Raw genomic sequence first — 6,968 nt, forward strand, 5'->3', positions numbered from 1 at the left:
TGGGATTACAAAAAGTAAATTGCTTGGGACATAAGCAGACACGAACAAAAATAAAAACTTACCACTTATCCAACATTTAGGCGTTGTCAACCTCTTCTATAAAGAAATAAGGTTCCTTCGCATCCTACCACGCCATGATGATTTGCCAGGCTTCATGCCATTTATCATCTACGATCGCTAACCTGTTAAGCGCCACTTGGTCGGATGGGGTGTAAGGTGCAACCTGATGAGGTTGTATCCTCCACTCTTGCCAAGTCATTGCACGGAAAAATCGAATAATACAATTGGTGGGTCTCACAATGTCGACCCCAACCCAATCCGTGAAGCGGGTACAAAAAACAGGGAAGAAACATAGCATAATACGACAAACTAAAACAGGCATAAGAAGGTACTTATGCTTCATGCTATGAGCTCGTGCTAAACTAGACATTAGGGTCTGGAGAATATCATAGAGTATACGTCCCCCAACTAAAGCAAGGAAAATATCACAAGTTTCGTCATTCGTAGAAGAATAACGCCATTCCCCTCTAATGTTTAGCATGATCCAAAACATAACAGTGCCCACGTTCATGGACAGGCTTCCAAGGGCAACGTTATATTCCCCTTGGTCCTCAATCCTAAAGATTCATGTCCCATAATGCTCATGCAAATTCTCATAGTTATAAAGGTACATATTATTGACCAAATAGGCCCATGAGTCTTGTATTTCAGCGGGCATAGCAATCCAAGAACAAAGGCTAGCAAGAACCTGGTAATTTCCATCGGTTCATCCTCAATGGTGATGGAGAACACTTGTTCTCCATCCGGTCTATCAAAGAACTTAAAATTATCATAAAAATAAGATGTAAGTGTAGGAGAATAAAGTTCATCAGGTCTTACTATTAGCGGTTCCCAGCCTATGTGTACGATCACTTCGCGAAACTAAGCACCATAAGTGTCACTTTGGAACAAATCTTCAAAAGACTGCTCCAGTATGATACGAGGTGGTGTCATCATCACAAATACACTCTAGAAGTGTTGCGAACAACCCTAGAAAAACTCACAAAAAATCAAAAATTTTAGTGGCTTCGAAGGGCTAGGCGCGGGGTACGCTCCGAATTGGCCTGTATAGGGCGCGGGGTGCGCTCCTGTCTTGGTCGAGGTCCAGGCACTTCAGCACGGGGTGCGTTTGGATTTTGCCTATGAAGGGCGCAGGGCGCGCTCCGTATATCTTGAGTGCTCTATAGTGAAAAACTAAGAGAAAAGTGAGGAGTGCAAGGTGAGAGGTGTGGGTTGTGAGTGTAGAGTGAATCAAGTATATATAAGGTTTTAGTTTCTAAAATGAATATCCACAAGTTGCCAAAATATTTAAAGCAATTGCCGGAAACAAAATATTCTAAAAACCAAAACGGAAACAAGTTAGGTGCATATTCCGAATATAAACCAATAGCTTTTTGTTTGAATTCAAAATAGCAACTTCCTAATTCTATTCATTGAATTTCTATTCTACAACAATATCTATTCTTAGCCACACCAATATCGGCAACATTCTTAAACACTCGTATTTCCACAGTTTAATTTGAAAGATTTAACTTCTAAAACAGTGGATAAGATAAAAACAACACAAAAAATTATAATACCACCCCCAAACAATTCGGGAAGGTGGGATTCATGGAAAATTCATTGCACGCTTGGACAGAAACCAAATTGCATTAAAAATTCAATTAACGATCAAATATCCGAAAACGATTACATAATCCAAATCTAACTAATAAAGTAAACAACTTGAAATAAAATTCTACGAAAATAAGGAAACTTCCTAAACACTAATAAACTAGACTACTCGCCATGAGACGAGGAAGGGCCATGAGATGAAGATGGGCTAGAGTCATTCGTCCTTCTGCGACGACGCTCATGCCTCACAGACTCATCTGAAGAAGAACCCTCGTGGGGTGGCATGCGTTATAGAACCACATCATCTTAGTAATTAAAGCAGGAAAGGGTGCGGTGCTTACTCCAACTCCTCTAATCATATTTAACACGAAGTCGACGATACAAAAATCATACCTCTGTTCCTGTAATACCCAGAGTACGTGCAGACAGTTCATACCAATGTCAGTGAACTTCTATTTCCCAATGAAATTCTTACCAACCCACTGAGCTATAGCCAGCTGGTTGGTCCTCAGAGATGACTGTCGGATGCAATGCAATTTCGCATTGTAATTTCCTTCCAGCACAGTGTCTTTCATCAATGCCTCTACCCCCATACTGGGATTCCTGCATGGTGGCTACAAGCTGGCATTTTGGCATAATGCCCAGAACATGAGTCATCTCCGAAGCACACACTTATCTGCTCGCACCATTCGACTTCACAAAAATCTGCCTACCCACGATTTCCCACTTCTTCTAAAAATTCAAAACCAAATCCTCATGGTAAAAATCATCCTCCGTATACCACAACTATTGCCAATTCCTATGTTTCATCTCGTCATCGTAAAACGGCGCAAAATGTTCCGTTTTGAAAACTTGTTCTGGAAGGATTTTGCGTTTTTGGGCCATTGAGTATTGGAATTCGTAATGTGGGTTTGAATAAGGTGGGGGAGAGTAAATGGAACAAGGAATCAAACTTTGGTTTGAATGGAGGGGGCGAAATTTTTGATTTTTTTCGACTGTTGGAGAGAGAAGTGAACTGGAGGGGGCGAAATTTGGTGTGGGTGGGTTGATTTGAGGTGGTTAAAATCGGTGGTGGTTTTTTTTTTTTTTTTTTTTCTTAGGATTTGGTCATTAATGGAGCTGATGGCGTGAGGAAGAAGAAGAACGCGATGCATTATTGGGTTTTACTGTTGACTTGGGCCCAAGCCCAAACAAATTTGGAAATACCCATTTTGTCCCTATGTGCGCAAAATTAGAATTAAAATTCTCTACTCGTTACTGGTCTGATTTTTGCGAATGAGATATGAAAATGATCAGAAGAGAATTTCCAATCTAATGATCCATAAAACACTCTATTCTAACCATGGTTGACATATAAAAAGGTGGAAAATACCTCAAAGTGCGTGAATGACGTAAGTTACACGAACGAATGAAATCTAAATTCATAGATGAAGTCAACCCGAATCAAAATATGATTAAACGACACAAGCAACAAAAATGGAAAATTGAGAAATTAAGGATGGAAAGACCAACAACCTACCCCCAAACAAATTTTATAGAACAAAGTTTAGAAAATTTGTTTTAAACGTGGGTCTTTTAAAGTCAGATTCCCGAGACTTCTTAGATTACTATTTTTATGGTTTTGATATTTTTTTACTTTTTATGACTACGGATTAATATAAGGAAAACAATAAAACAATAAAGACATAATTCACACCATAGAGAAATATAACTCAAAAACCGAGAAAACATGCAAGAGTGAAAAATGTGAATTATGTTAATCGTGAACTTAGGATCCGGTACTTACAGCCACACACTCCAATAGGAGGGTCCGGTTACCTAAATGGTGCACTCACCAAAACGTAAGATTGACATGGAGTACACCGAAGAATAAAATGAGTCTCTTATAGTCTGATACTCAAGACTTTATCTAAAACATATGTATAAAATGAACATACAGTTTACCATATATCAACAACCGAAATAGTTATGGATCATTCCCTAAATAATTATCACAGGAAACACATCCAAACACCATCAAGCACCATGATTTTCCATGACGTAGCATAACAGAATGAGAGAAAATACTGATGAATCTAGAATCTAACTTAGCATGCAAGGTTTTCTTGTTTTTCCAACGAAAGGGTGCGAAGTGAATGATTTTGAGTAAATGGATGGTTGTGGGAGATATGGTGGATATGGGTGAATTGTAGAAGTAAAATATGGAAGAAATGAGAGAGTGGGTTTATCACAAAATTCATTGGTGGAATGGGTTGGTATAATCACACAACTGAAAATGAAAGTATCTGGTGGCTCTGTAGGTAGTAATTTCGTACTAGGAGAATTTAGAAAATCATGAAGCACAAGAGAAACCAGAGGGTCAAATGCAAACTCAAGGTTCCTTTGAAAAGGTGGAGGACAGGGAACATTGATGGAAGGTGAATGAGGGACAGGATAATATTTGGTGGGTGAATGGTGTTCAGTTAAAGCTATCAGGTCTATATCATTAGAAGTTTTTGGATATGCAAGACATTCTTCAATAGGTGAGTTAGAAGAATCACTAGGATAGTGGGTAAAAAATTCCTCTTCTGTCATGGCGTCAATGTTGGAACTTCCGAAGGTTAGAAATTGGTGCATCTGATTATCAGGAATCTTGTTGTCGAAATAATCTTGAGCTAAGCTCTCGATCATGCTAACCTCTCCATCCGAAGTCGTATCTAGGAACTGTTTTGTCGTTTTAAAAACATTTACCTCAACAGAAAGATGGCCAAAAGACATGGACATTGAACCATCGCGACAGTTTATGAGCGCGTTGGCAGTAGCCAAGAAAGGATGCCCTAAAATGATAGGAACAAAGTTGTTAGCGACTTCTGTATCGAGGATAAAAAAATCAGCAGAATAGTAGAAATCCTGAACCTTAAGAAGCACGTTTTCAACCACACCCTTAGGATACTTAATAGACCGATCAGCTAATTGTAACATTATTTTAGTAGGTTGCATCTCTTGTAGACCTATTTGTTTATATAAATAATAAGGGAGTAAGTTAACACTCGCTCCCAGGTCTAATAGCGCGGGCGTCGTGTGGGAATCTCCTAAGGTGCATTGTATAGTAGGTCGACCAGGGTCATTGTACTTAACGATTTAATTATGTTCGGTTAAAGTTGGAAACTGTTCAGTTAAAAAGGCGTCTTTAGGAATATTTGTTTAATGCCTAGTAGTGCACAACTCTTTAAGAAACTTAGCATGGTGAGATAACTTTTTAATCGCTTCTAGAAATGGTAGGTTTATCATTACATTTTTGAAAACCTCCCTAATCTCATCGAAATTCATATCCTTGGTTAACATGGCTAATATCTGGGGAAATGGTGGTTTCTCTCTATATTTAGCGTATGGATCAATAGGATGTCTAATCTTAGCTTTTTGTTTCTTAGGTTGTGGTTTAACTGGTAACTCTACTGGGGGTAGGATCTTTAGTTATCACTTCAGTATCTAGTACAATATCCGGTGTAGTGACTACTGGTAGGGTAACTACAGGCATAGTTACGGCGTTATCAACCACTCTGCTAGAACGGAGAGTGGTAATGACATTTAGCTCACCTACATTTCCATTTTTGTTACTAGTATTACCGTTTACCTCAAAGGCTATGTTTGTTGTCTTTGGATTAGTTATTACTTGACCTGGAAACACACCTTTTGGTTGTACTTTCTCTTGCGTTAACTAATGTAAGGAAAGTTGGATGGATTGTAAAATCTGTTGTTGGGTTTGCATAAAGGCGTCGAAACGATCCAGTTGTGGAGGAGTGTTTGTTACAGGTTGTGTGACAGGAACTATGTCACGTTGATTATTAACAGATGGGTTGTGATAGTTATGATTAACCAGAATAATACCTCTATTAGCATTATAATTATTATTGTTATAATTATTAAAATTCTCTTGTCCTTGTCCTTGTCATGGTGGAGCTTGGCTGTAATTGTTTGCTGGCCTAACATTTTAATTATTATACCCTGGAGGTGTAACTTGTTGATTATTTCTCCAACTGAAGTTGGGATTTTGTCTCCAAAGGGCGTTAGGAATAGGATAGCTATTAATGGAGCAAACATTATCTGGTTGTGATGTTTGTTGTTCATAGGCGAGAGGACAATAGGAGTCGGGATGCTTAGGACTCAAATAGAAATTACATGGATTAGAGTTGACATTCATGACGGGGATAGGCTTTTGTTGAACAGAAATAGCTTCTACCTTTTTAGTGAGAGATTCGATTAAAGTTTTAAGCTCAAGATCGGGTTTAATCTCAAACATACCAGCAGCCTTAACTGTTGAAGAAGAACTAGCGGAGTGGGCGATATCGTCACTACCCCTCTAGTTATTATTACGCTTTGTTTGATCTTCTAAAAACCTATAAGCCTATGAGGCTCCTTTATTGAGGAAACTACCCCCATTCATTATATCAAGGACCTCTTTATGGTGGTGTAAAAGTCCCTTGAAAAAGACACGAACTAACGTGTCTTTCGCAAGGTTATGATATGGACACTCTATAAGTAGGTCAGTGAAACGATTCCAAGTCTCTGAAAAAGGATTTATGAGGATTCTGTCGGAAAAAGTGAATCTTGGAAAGCATTTCATCTGTCTTCAGTGGTGGATAAAAATGTTTCATAAATAGTTGAATAAGTTTGGCCCATGAGTCCACAGAATTAGGCGCTTCGACAGTTAACCAAGACAACTCCTTATCGGCTAGGGTGAAAGGAAATACACTTAGTTTAATTTGTTCTGCACCTACCGTAGGATGATGGAATGTGGTAAGAACTTGTTCAATCCTACGCATATAGCTGATAAGGTTTTTCATGGTTTAACCCATGAAAAACTGGTAACAAATTAAATATATTTGGGGGGATTCGGAAATCCCCCACTGGGTCTGCAAGAACGATGCAAGATTTTGGGCTGTCGTTCAGGGCTTTGTAAAAGTCATAGAAAGGAGACTCTCTTTCTTCAACCATTATTTCAGGTGTAGTGTGTGGTATACTAGATAGGTTTATATGTTGACGTTCACGATAGATTATGTTAGTCATTTTTTCTCTACCTGACCTTAATCTCATACAAGGCTTAGTCCAATATTAAAGAAACACGACAACAGTCAAGACAACCCTGATATACTGGTATAAATCCTCTAACAGGAGATGCGAGGAGTGGAAGAAAGAAGTACCTGAATGCCTCCTTGCTTCACTTATGAATAGCGTCTTGTATACGCTAGCTCAGTGTATTTAACAAGTTAGAAACACTGAATAACTTGAAAAAATGGAAGTTTGTACTAACCGGTGGAAATCGGGCTATTCAGAAG

This window comes from Coptis chinensis, chromosome 3 (assembly GCF_015680905.1).
Source record: "Coptis chinensis isolate HL-2020 chromosome 3, ASM1568090v1, whole genome shotgun sequence".
Taxonomy (NCBI): Eukaryota; Viridiplantae; Streptophyta; class Magnoliopsida; order Ranunculales; family Ranunculaceae; genus Coptis; species Coptis chinensis.